The following is a 13343-nucleotide window of genomic DNA, read 5'->3' on the forward strand; positions in this document are numbered from 1 at the left end:
GGTCAGCCAGAAATGCAGACTTCTTAGGACCCTTCTTCATGGAAGCGTGGTCCTTACAAATAAACTTTGAAGAGAGATTTGTGACTCTTAAACATCATTTCTAGCCATGAGAAAGAAAACAAGCAATACTTGCTATTTCTAGTCTTTAGGACTCAAATCCAGATGGTGGATGGGCTTGGAATTTTTGTTTCTGTCTTAGCTTCTGCTATGAAACTCTGTGTCCTGACAGACTGTTGCACTTCATTGACGTAAATGAATTATTCATTGGAGCTGGGGCTGGAAGAGGCAGGAGAGAGAATGAAGCAACGTATTAAGCTAAAATGTCTGTACACCACAATGAGGAATACACGGGAGGAGCTCAATGTCAATATATGTCAAGAATGGTTGATGGGCATTGCAGAGACTTTGGGAGATAAACTGCAGCCCTGGAACAGTGAGACCTGTGCTTCAGGAAGGGCTGGAGGTGTGATGCTGCACATCAACAGTGTATTTCCAAAGCTTGGAAGTCAAATGGTTTGGGTTGGTAGGGGCTTTTAAAGACCATATAGTCCAACCCCCCTGCCATGGACATGGACATCTTCAACTTGATCAGGTTGATCAGAGCCCTGTCCAGCCTTACCTTGAGCACTTCCAATTATGGGGCATCCATAATTTCCCTAGGCAACCTGTCTCTCTTCAGCCTCATCATGAAAAATTTATTCTTTAATGTCAGTATAACTGACTCTTTTGCTTTAAAACTGCTGCCCCTTGTCCTGTCAGTACAGGTGCCTCGGTAAAAAGTATCTGTCCATTTTTCCTGTAAAACCCCTTTAAGCATTGAAAGGCTGCTCTGAGGTCTCCCTGGAGCCTTCTCCAGGTTGAACAACTTTGATTTTCTTAGCCTTCCCTTATAGGAGAGCCACTCTAGCCCTTTGATCATCATCATTGGCCTCCTCTGAACTCACTCCAACAGCTCCATGTCCTTGTATTGAGGGCTCCAGAACTGGATGCAAGTACTCCAGGTGAGGTCTCACCAGAGCAGAGCAGAGGGGCAGAATCCCCTTCCTTGCCCTGCTGGCCACACTTCTTGTGATGCAGCCCAGGATGTGGTTGGCCTTCTGGACTGCGAGCACACATTGCTGGCTCGTGTCCAGCTTCTCATCCACCAGCATCTTCGATTTATGAAGTCTGGTGGAAATGGGAAGTATTTGCTACTTGGGTATCTCTTGGAAAAGTAACACAGGAAGGCTTGAAAAGACAAAGAGTTAATCACAGCATGGTAGGGGTTGGAAGGGACCTCTGACGGTCAGCTAGTCCAGCCCCCCGGCTAGAGCAGGGTCACCTAGATAAGGTGTTTTTCTAGAGTTGGCTGTTCTAGGTTACAGCCAGTTTTATTAAAAGTGGTTAAAAATCTTAAAGGCAGAGGTAATTCAGGTGCAAGTGGCTGTGGAGTTGGCATTTGGTGCTCTTGAGAAAACAGGGAGATGAGAAGAGCGGCATAAGGACCTCGAAAGGCAGTTTCGGTAAATGTGGGTGCTGGTGCCTGGGTCTGTTTGGGAGATGATGAGTGGGATGACTGAAGAGAGGTGCTTTTTTTAAAAAGCTTTGGCCCAGCAGCAATCTCCTAATGTGAAGGAAAAATGGCATAGCACGGACTCGTAAGGATCAATCAAAATGGAACTGCAGAAATTGGGAGGAAAGGCACATGATTAAGTGTGAAAAGATGAGGGGATGGAGAAAAAATGATGGATGATTCAGAGAAAACTGATGCATTTAATGTTTTCTTTGCCTCACTATGTCCTTTTTACAAGCAAAAGAAGGAACCAAACTAAATTATCACAATATAGCAGAAAAATTACACTCGGAATAGATACTGGTATGTAGCCAGAGAGGGTATTTTGAGTGAGACCACTCTACATTTTACTGCAGGGCCTGTATTTTTCTGTAACTTTATTAATGACTGGAGCGGTGAAATAAATCGCCCATATAAAAATCTGCGGTTGTCACCGACTTGAGAATACACTCAGGCACTTTCAAGGCCTGTATCAGAATTTGAAATGGCCATAATACACAGGAAAAATGGCCTGAAATAATGAGAAGAAATTCGATAAAGGCAAGTGCAAAGTGCTGTACTTAGAAGGAGAAATCAGACATTCAAGTACAAAATGGGGAAAGAGCTGGCAGAGCAGCAGTACAGTGGGAGTGGATAAGTTAGAGACCATTAAATGCAAGGCAATAATAAGCTGTTGGGGGAGGAAAAAGGCAGGTGTCATACTGGGCTAGCAGGAGAGATGGATGGAATAGATGAGAGATGATTTTGTTTGATGTGGGGATGGTGCACTGCGATATGTCATTTTAGGCACAATATTGCACGAAATACGTCGGTCATTGGAGGGTGGCCAAAGATTGAATCAGAGAATATCTCAAGTTGGAAGGGACCCATAAGGATCCTTGATTCCAACACCCTGCTCCTTGCGGGATTACCAAAAATAAGCCATACGACTAAAAGCATCGTCCAGATACTTCTTGAACTCTGCCAGGTTTTGTGCTGTGACCACTTCCTAGGGAGCCTGTTCCAGTGACGGACCACCGTCTCAGTGGAGAACCTTTTCCTCATGTCCAATGTGAACTACCCCTGATGCAGCTTTGTTCCATTTCCTTGTGTCCTGTCACTGGTCATCAGCCCCTCTCCAACCTGAACAAACCAGGTCACCTCAGCTGCTCCTCCTAAGTCTTGCCCTCAAGTTCTTTCACCATTTTTGTTGCCCTCCACTGGACACGCTCTAGTAGTTTGATGTCTTTCTTATATCGAGGCACCCAGAACTGCTCACAGTGCTTGAGGTAGGGCTAAATCAGTGCAGTGTAGAGTGGGGCAGTCACCTCCTGTGATAGGCTAGCTGTGCTGTGCTTGATGCACCCCAGGACACTGTTGGCTCTTTTGGCTGCCAGGGCACACTGTTGACTCAAATTCAACTTGCCATAGTTATATATGTTGATAAGATTCCCTCTGAGCCTTCTCTTCTTGAGCTGAAACAATCACATCTCTCTGTGCATTTCCTCACAGCAAAGCGCTGCTGCACATCACAAACTCACCCCTCGTCCTCCATGCTCCTAGCTCTGCCCTGGGATGCTCCCCTCCTGTGCCACTGGCAGCTTACAGAGGAGTAGAGAGGGAACCAAGGAGACAACCCCACAACTTCTACATCCTGGAGAACTGAAGATGGTGTTTATGCAAAGGGGACAACAGGGACTCCCCATGGAAAGGAGCCTGGTGCCATCTTTGCTGCTCAGTGCAAGGTGGCAGTCAGCAAAGAGGCTGGCCTGCCTTCTTGCAGAAGGAGTGTCCCAGCTCTGTGCTGAAGGAGATCTCCTTAGATCCTAGGGAGAAGGGCTCTGCTGGATTCCACACCGAGAGCATGGGCAACATTGCCCTCAGCTAATGAGCTACCTGGCCCTGGCCAGGACTAGGCTTTGACCTGATTCTTGACCATGCTGTGGTGACAGCAGGAGCCTGCTGCACAGGGTCACAGAGGGGGATGCCACTAGGCATGGCCACCAAGGGCAGGGACAGCCCCAGCACTGGGCACAGGGACTCCTTCAGGGCCACCACCCCAAAGGCCTTCCTCCTGTGTGGCCTTCCACTGTTACCTGAGGGGTTCTGCCACCCCCCTGTCACAGGGACACCACCCAGCAACACAGCCGTCACCATGTCCGGGCAGGATAAAAGGGGCATCCTCCTGTGCCCCACTGCCAGTCTGTGCCACTGGGACAGAGCTGGCCAGGGACCACCCTATAGTATGGGAGAGGACATCTTTGAAGAGCCAGGAGGATTAATTGGAGGGGCTGAGGAGAGAAGACTCAAGGCTGGATGAGGCTGCTGGAGGTTTTCTGCTGTAATCCCAGCTCCCAGCAGGGCCATTGCTGGGTGGCAATCCTTCTTCATCCTTCCTTCAGGGAATAGAGACAAGCACCTGGAGGTGCCCAAAGCTGTCAGGGCTTTTCAGCTGGGTGGCAGTGGCAAAGGTTGGCTTGGTGGCTCGCCAAGACTGTGGGAATAAATTCTTGGTGCTTGAGAAGCACTGCAGAGCTCACCAACGTCATCCCAGGCAGAGCCAGTGACACTGAGTGACTTAAACAGATGTTGCAAGGGATATCAGAGACAGCACCTTCTCCCAGTGCTCTGGAGCACCCACTGGTGTCCACTCGGACACAGGAAGGATCCTCATTCCCCACTCTTGGGAGCCTGAGATAGCTCTGAGTTGTGAGAAGGAAGGAACTGGGTAGTGGTGATGTCCCTGGTAGGTGTGACAACCTCATGGGGCTGATGCCAGCTCTGGGGCCAGGAAGGATTTTTCCTCTCGGGGCAGATTAGCATTGGTCCCTGGGAGTTTTTCGCCTTCCTCTGCAGCACTGAGCATGGCCCCTTGTCACAGCTCCTCTGGGCCATTTTGGGTAACTGCTTGCCTGCTGCTCTTGCAGCACTGAGACACCACTGGTGCCCTGGGTCTGAGGTTAGGGAGGACTTCTTTGCCATATGGGTTTTCACCTTCATTGGCCACATTTAGCCCAGACTCTTGCCAGGGCTTCTCTGGGACATTTTGGTTGCCTGAGCCTAGCCTGGGTTGAAGTGTCTCAGCAGCCAGAGTGCAGGGCCTGTTCAGATGCTGCCTCCTGGCCACGCAAAGTCAGCCTTGGGGATGCAGCAGGAGCTGCCTTTAAGGAAATAATTCATGGGACAGTTCATTGTTATCACAAGAAAATGTGATTCATTCAAAAAGACAAAAGTTGAATCCTTCAGTATGGGAATAGGTGCTGAGCTCTGTGTTGTTTCAAAAAGATATCAGATAATATGTAGCAAAGATGAGCAGGGAGAGACCTCAGAGGAAAAAATATTATGATCACAGCCCAAGGGCGAGCTACAAGGGCGGTCTGAGGAACTTGCAGGAATAATTTTGCTCAGTCTTACTTGAGACCCTTCCTCACCCCACTTCTTTAAGATGCAGTGAAAATTTCTGCCTCATCCAGTGAGACACCCTCCTTCAAACTTCAAATCTCACCTGGGGTTTCCACACGCCCTTTCAAAGCTGTATCCATGTTTGATTTCACTGATTTCAGATGGAAGCCCTTGGTATTTTCCTATCTGCATGTGGCTGCCCCCATCTCCACTGGGCATATGGTGGTTCAGCCTTTCTCAGCGCACACGGATGCAGAGGAAGGGAAATCCATCTCCAGCACTGGGTTTGGATTTGGTTTTCTCCCTTTTCCAGAAGGTGACAATCCATAGCAAGTAGTGGAGTCAGCCAGAGCCTGGGAGTAGCAGGTGTTTTCTCACAGAAACCATTTGATTGGCGTCACTGAGCTGCAAGAAGACAACCCAGTGGGCTTGATGATAGATTCTGATTGCCTGGAGATAAGGTTTTCTCTCTAATCTCACGGCAAGGGGAAGAAAGCTCATCTGGTATCTTTTGTACTGGCATCCATCTGGGAAAGGAATAGAGGACCTTTTGAAGAGGAGATGCAGATCAGGCTTGTTAAAGGAAGAAAGTGTCATGTTGGAAGACCTCTGTCTCAAAGCGTTTACCTTGTGGGATTTGGTGTAAGAGTGTGTAAACTCTTAGCAAGGCACAAAAAAAGGCACTAATATTATTTGCTGTCAATCTTTAATTAAAGACAATCATCTGTGTTTGCTGCTCAACCCCTTTCCTAATCTACTAGCTATTTTTAACCTAACTTGATCAAAGGCTTTCTTAAAAATATTAAATATGAAAATAGGCAACAAGGTGGATAGAAGAACAAAAGCAAAATGCTCTGAAAGCCCCTTCCTGAAGGAACAGTTGCTGTAGGGGTTTTCTCTAACAGTGAGCAGCAAATCCATGAGAAAAATCTTTATCATGAGAGTCCCGAGGGCAGGAAAACCTTCAGCATGAGTTTCTTCTATCAGTCTCTATAGAAAAAAACCTAGCACTTAAGTCAGCACAAGCCTTGCCTACGTTCTGCTCCCTAGCAGGTAAACTTCGAATGAGTTGGAGTCAGAAGTGTTAGACTATCGAAGAACTTCGGCTAATCTACACACTTTCAACTTGCTTTTGATGACTTTTTTCTCTAAAGAAGACTTGGAAATAAGTGCTAATGAGTGCTAATTGCTACTTTTTCAGCAGTCAGGCCTGCATGGCTCTAAGCAGTGATTGATGACTCCTTCTCAGAACGTGTGAGATTTATTGACTGGAATAGCCATTAAGGAAGTGGTTTGGATTTCTAAATAAAACAGCCCACATCTTAAATACCTTGGCAATCAGTGAAAGAATCGCCTTTTACTTCTCGCTCCCCAGATCATGCTCAGCGTGTTTCCCTGTCCTGCAGGGAGAAGGACCTTTTTGATAAACCCATGAACTCCTGGGAACCTCATTACATGCAGCCTCCACCATGGGCATTAAAGGGAGGAAGCTGAACACTGCCCAAGGGTGGTGGCTGCTCTGCGCTGGGCTCTCAGGGTAAAGCACAGAAAGGGGTATGTAATATTTGGGCACCTGGTTGTCATTTTTCTTATTCAGCCTGAGACTCTTCTAGGTATGGAAACAGTTACTGCACTTGATGCTAATTTCTTAAGCAAAAAATTATCTACTTCTCTTTAATATGGACATATAATTTCTTAACTTCAATTATGTTGTTTTAATACATATAGCAAAGATAATTCTCCTTAATTATTACCTTGAGCACATGGCTGCAGATGCTGTTTACATATTATTTTTTTTCAGTAGCAAATCTGCATTAGTCCTAAATATTGAAGTGTTTTTCATTATCGAGGGTGCTAATAAGTTATTCAGCCTACAGTTTTCATGTGTCAGGAGATAAGGGCTGTAGTGACTTCATGGTTGCAAAGCCCTCTTTAAAATTATCACAGGGGAAAAATAGGACCCAACCCTGAAATAAATTAACTGGAGTTGTTCCAGACACCTGCAACTGCCACGTGTAACCATCCGTCTTGCGGCTGGCATTTATAGCCAGAGGAACAGGTTTTTGTTTGGAATGGCATTAACCAGCTACCAGGAACCTCTGAAGCCTGAAAACAGTATTGTATGCTGCCACCATTGATAAATTTTCTTCTGAGGTTTCTTCAATGAGGCCTTCTGACTGTGAAAGGTCCTCCCTGGGTCTCCTTTGAGCTCTGTGTCCGTTGTAAGCTTGTCCTTCAGCAGCAGAAGCTGCCCCAAGTGGTTGTCTTCCATCCGACTCAAGGCTGGAAGGAGAGCGGGGAAGAGGAGGTGGTGTGTTGGCAGGACGAGTGTGTTACACTGAGATTCAGGTCTCCAGGCCTAAAGAAGCTGCTGTAAAACAAGGGAAAGCAGTGGCTTTCAGCCCTTGTCAGTTTGCAGAAGCTTCTCCACCACAAATGCAAAACCTCAGATGGGAAATCTGTGCTGCCTGCCTATGTTGCCTCTTACAGGCACCTAAGCATGCATCCATGACCTCCAGGGACCCCATGAGGATGGGCTGAAAACCACAGCTACAGGCAAGGAGGAGCAGGAGGTCTTTCCTAGTGCGATACTTCTTTGTCACTCACTCTTCTCTCTTGCAATAACCCGTTATGGGAGTCGGGACTTCCAGCAGACGCCTTGCACCCGCAGCACCCCAAGCTGTGCAGGGGGAGGATGATCGTGGGGAAGAACTGCAGGACTGAGCATCCCTGGTGGAAAAAAGGACCAGAAGGAGATGGAGCAGAGGTTAAAACAAATCAATGCAATAAATTGTTCTGCAAACCAGGGAGCTAAGTCTGGTCTCCAAAGGCTTAACATCCCCCGCGTCTACACGGGCTCCCTTGCATTAAGCTCGCGTCCCTCCCCTGTGCCTTGTTTGCCCTCAAACTTCGCTCTTGTGTTCCTCAGCCATGGGCAAGGCAAGGCACAACCTCCTGGGGCTGATTTTGAGCAGTGCCTGGGCTCACAGCTCTGGTCAGCCAGAAGGACAAACAGAACAGATGAATGTTGCCTTCACACTGCGCTTGTTAAGGAAGGCACTAACTTGAGAATTTTTTTCCCTCTACTCAACCATTGTTTTTCACAACACATGTGGCTATTCCATATCTTTAATTTTTAGCTGTTGAAGTTGGTAGAAATTGGCCACTGGACCACTTGTGGGGACAAACGGAGAGACAGAGCAATCACAAAAGCCCTGCATCTTAAGGAAACCAGGCTAAAACATAGGGTGAATTTTGCATCTCAACATCTGTACACATTTCTCTTCCATCCCTCGCTCCTGCTGGAGTCACATCCACCATGCTGTGAGGCATGTTTTCCATGAGCCTCCAACAGCTTGTTAAACAAGATAATCCTGGCTGCATACTTCCTACAAATGTTTCCCTTCTTAGATCCAGCACTCGCTTCTCCTAATTAAAGGCAACACTCCCCGTTTGGATATGTTTTGTCATCAGTAAAGTAAAGAGAATCTTTAAATTAAACTAATTAATAAGAAACACAGAAGATTAATAACTCACCTGATAACTTCAGAAAGCAATCTTCCCACTCAAAGTACAACTTATAAAAATTATCTCCTAGCCTATACTACTTTTCTTCCTGTTTGATGATTTTTCCTACAGTTGCATTCAAGTCTGTTTTTTAAGAAATCATTTGTTGATAAATGCACCTAAGAACACCTTTTGGTAAAAGTTTATATAGTGATTTTGGGGAAAATTAAGACAATGATTTAGGATTCCCAGTAGCAACACTGTATTTTGTCTAATGTCGGTTTTCAGGGTTTCAGTAAATTCCATTATTTTGAAATTCAGATGTTGTTTTTTAGGTTTGGAAGGGACTGTATCAGAAAAATAGATAATAAAGAGTAGGAAGTTCGTAGCGTGGAGTATAGGGGCAAAAATGGAGAGCAGAACAGGAGAGAGATGGTTACCTTGATCCAACCAATATTTGCACTTAGGTTAACCTTGCTCAGGGTTTCAATTGAACAGGATCCTGGTGTAGACAATGTCACCGTGCTCTTTCCAGTGGTGAATTTGTAGATATTGAGCTGAGTCTGACAACAGTGAGACTCCTTGCAAGTCGAACACAAACCTACATATTCCAAGTCTGGTACTTCGACATAAAAAAAACTTAAAAGGAAGCATAAAATATGCCTTATTGCCTATATACCTGTAATTATGTATCTCTAGGGTATAGTAGGGTGACTCTTTGTTCCAGCCCAAGTGTTTTAGCTGTGCTTTGGGTGTGTGGGTGGAAACGCTTTATGAATGTGTGTTTAGTTTTGTGCACAGTTATGCAAGAGCGTGCTTCTTAAATAGAGGAATCCCAGGAAGAACAGAGATGTTGCAACCCGGACCACTTAAAACTTCTGCAAAAACTTCACACTTTCTCCAAGATTCAGCCCCAGGGGAGGACGAGGAGAAGGGAGCATGGTACTGAGCTGTGTGGTGTTAATAAAAGTTGCAATAATCCAATTTATTTCCAATAGCTGGAGAGGCTGTCTACGAGATAGCATTATCCAGTCTAAAGACTCCTGGAACCAACCTGTCCTTGAGGTTGAGGGAAAACTTGCTACAAAGGTGGTTCCTGGAGCAGTGGTCAACCCAAACCCCAGCTTCATGGAGCCCCCCAACAGACTGGCCCTTTTTAAGAGTGTAGGTTATCTTATTGTATATATAAGACAAAAAAAACCAAACTCCAAAGCAACCAAGAAAAGTAAGCAAGCAAAGTGTATTTTCAGTCTAAATTGATAGGCTGAGACCCGGGATCAATTTGGCTCACAGAACATCATCTGTGCTTGATCAGGTGAACTGGGTGTTGTGTGGAGCCAACTTCTGCTCTGGACAGTGGTTGGAGAGGAAGCAGAAGGAGCCAGAAAACCCAATGCTCAGGTCACGGTACTGAAGGCCAGCAAAGCAATTAGCTGCATCTCATCAGTCTGTCCTGGGCTAGAAGAGGCTGCCAAAGTAAATACAATAAGGGGATGCGTTTTGGACCTTTCTGCAGCTTTCAACAGCAAGTGTCAGAGCTCCTGGCTTGGACCAGCCCAGGTGCTGGCTGCAGGATGGGTTTTTCTGCGAGGACATCAGTGTCTGGGTCTGAGCTTGCTCCACAGTGGAATGAGCCCAGCATTTTGGATATCTCACATAGGTTCATTGTTCCTGCAGTGTCAGGTGTGGGCTGAGCCCCTCAATCTGCAGCATTGTGGTGTGGCTGCTCACACCAGAGCAAGGCAAATCACATCATTCTGGAGTAAATCTGCACTCCTGACACAGTCTGCTTCCCCATGGCTTCGTCTTCAGTATCAAGCCTGTTTATGAAGGTCTCTGGTGTATCAGACAGGCTTTTCACCTCTACCATTCCTGTCCCAGCTCCTGGAGCACATTTGGGAACAATAACAGCGTAGATATGTGCAATTCCCAAAACCAAATCGGGGGAAGTAGATATTAACTTCTGGTTGTTTCTAAGCTTTGTTTGAAGACTCTGCAAGTCTTTACAATTTCATTTTCGGCTTTTTCATGCTCTGAGGCCACACACCTCTCTGCCCTCCTTCCCCTCCTTCCCGCCTTCATTAATTTCCTTCCACAGAATCATTTCCATCCTCCAAATGTGAGCTTTATTAAATTGCATTCGTAGCTCATTAGGGCCTGCCAATTCATCTAAGGGAGCACAGAAGCCAATATTCCTTGTGAAAAGCCATTAAAGCTGTAACGCTGAAGAAGAAAGGTACTCACAGGCCTGCTCACAGGCTTTATGGCGGGCTGCAGCACAGGAGCCCACCTGAACCTCGAAGACTCCTTCATAAATGAAGCTTTGCACCAGCAAGCTGTGCTGGATTCGTAGGGCTGGGTTCAGATGGGTCTTGAGCACCACTCATCTGCAGAATTCCTTGAACCACCTTTACAAAGCCACACCCTCACTTGTTTTTAAGGGATCTGCCAGTCCAAAACACCCTCTTTAGTCTAAGGTCTCCAGCTTGGTCATGGCATGGGGACAACCTGTATTGTGGTCTCCTGGTGCACGCAGAGCTCGCAGTCCCATGCAAGATGGTACGGGATGGGGGGTCTCAGTCTGCGCACCCCCAGTCCGGCAGCACATCCTTACCACAGGGAGAAATCACAGCATGGCACTCGTGGCAGAAAGGTCCCGTGGAAATGGAGATTTCAGTTGTGGTTCTCAAATTCACTCTCGGCTTTTATAGCAGCATTAAAGTTTTCAGATGGATGTGTTTTTTTCTGTCTTTGTGATATAAATTAATACAAACATAATGATCCTGTACCATTATACCAGTTGTACTGCTTTTCTCTCTGAGTAAAGACTAAATCACCAAGGTAGTTGCAGGTTTTAGATACTCAGAATCCAATAACTTTAAAAATAATGACTCTTGTTTAAGTAGCTTCTAATATAATAGTTTTTCTTGCATCAGTCCTGCTGGAGTCTGCCTCAGTAACAGCCCTTGAGCTACTAAAGCATCATCATTCCTTAGGTACTTTTTAAAACAACTGGAAAACTTGACGGGAGCTCGAAAGAAATATTGTTCCCTGTGGGGCAAAAACATTCACACTTTCCTGAGGCTGCAGGCACATTAGTTCCAGAGCTCTGGGGAGAAATATTTCTTTCCTGCAGCACATCTTGATGAGTGCATGGGCAATGTTGGCAGCTCCAGTGCTGCTGGGGGACAGGTCGTGGGGTTTTATAATTTTATTGACCCTACTATGAGAGCTGGGCACCCAGGATAAAGGTGAAAAAAAAAGCTGTTTGGCTTCTCAGTCAAGAATGTAGGAAACAAGCCATTAATTCAGATTTTCAGTTAGGCTGAGAAAGAGGCGGGGGGGGAATCAATGTTTTCTTATGGTTAGAAGACTAAATTGTTATTTTATGTATTGGGAGAGAACTGCCAGCAGGCCTTTAGACTTTCTTTCCAAACAAGAATAGTTGCCTTTTCATTTCAGATACAAAAGTGATAACAAATGTGCTTCTTAGCACGTATCTCCTCATTCAAAAAAGCCCCAAAGAGCCACGTTCTCTGCTGATAGAAATCAGCACAACGCCAAATTTATAATGTCTGAGATGCTGAGCATAGCCTTACAGACAGAAGTGATTCAAAAAGGAGCGTTGAGGCTCTTTTAATGTTACCCGGAGGCCACTGGGGAGCAGGGAAGGTGCAGGGAGCCGAGGTTTTGGGAAACAACTCACGTTTATCTCTGCGCCGCCTGGGGCAGCTCTCCACGCAAACAGGGCCTTTTGCATGAAAAGATGTACCTTAGGGCTGCCTTAACCTCCTGTCGAGCTTCTAAGCAATCTGAAGCGTTGCAGAGCAAACTCTGTGCTGCATTCAAACAACCTGCTTAGGACCCATCCTTCCTCACCCCTGTGATGGAGCTCTGCACCCCTGGCATCTCCTCCACTGATGCTAGTGCTTAGCGCTTGTTTTTAGGTGCCAAGGCATGGGCTGGGTGGTGCTGGGACCACAAATATATGTTCATGCTTTCAATTTATCTAGGTAAAATTAAAAAAAAAATTAAAATCCCTTTTTATCCTTAATGTGCAATCGTACCTGATTTATAGAAAAAGCCCTTCATCCCTGCCTTTCCTCCTTTTTATGTGCTGGTGAAAAAGGTGATCTTTTCCCCCTAGGCATTTGCAGACTGAGACAGGGGTCATCAGGAGCATGCAGCCAGTTTAGCAGAGGACAAATGAAGTAATCCTGGTCCGAGAGGTCAATTTAATCTCAGCTGAGAAATTAGGATGATGTTTCTTGTAGCTTTTGCAGCAAAGGAGGCCTGGGCACAGGATTTGGAGCAGCAAAGTTGCTTCCTTGGCTCCATATTCATTTTGCCAAGGCTGGAAACAACCTGACCAAAGAAACTCAAAATAGTGAAAACGTGCATTGTTAGAGAAGAGGGGAAAAAACAGGTAGAAAAAGCTTGGTAGAAATTTGGTAGAAAATCAGAAGCTGCTTTCAGGATCACCTCAAAATAAGCTTAAGCCTGTAAAGAATCACAGATCACAGCATGGTTTGGGTTAGGAGCTTAAAGCTCATCCAGTCCAACCCCTGTCATGGGCAGGGACACCTCCCACCAGACCAGGCTGCTCAAAGCCCCATCCAAAACAAAATCTCATGCAGCTGGACCCATGCATATTTTCAGGGATAGGGTTTACATGGGAAAGATGGTGGGTGCAGGTTGTTTTGGTGGTTTTACTTCCTTTTTCTTTCATTTTGCCATCTTTCTGTTAACGTCCCTTGCTGCAGTGCGACTTCTGCTCTCGAAGCGCTGAATGTCAGGACTGCAAAAGAGAAAGCCCTATGGATGTCCACACAGCCACTCTTCACCAGGGCTGAGAGGCCAGTGACGGAAGAAATGCTGGATTTTGTCCTACAAACAGGATTTT

The sequence above is a fragment of the Mesitornis unicolor genome, unplaced genomic scaffold (genome assembly GCF_000695765.1).
Source record: "Mesitornis unicolor isolate BGI_N332 unplaced genomic scaffold, ASM69576v1 scaffold10725, whole genome shotgun sequence".
Lineage (NCBI taxonomy): Eukaryota > Metazoa > Chordata > Aves > Mesitornithiformes > Mesitornithidae > Mesitornis > Mesitornis unicolor.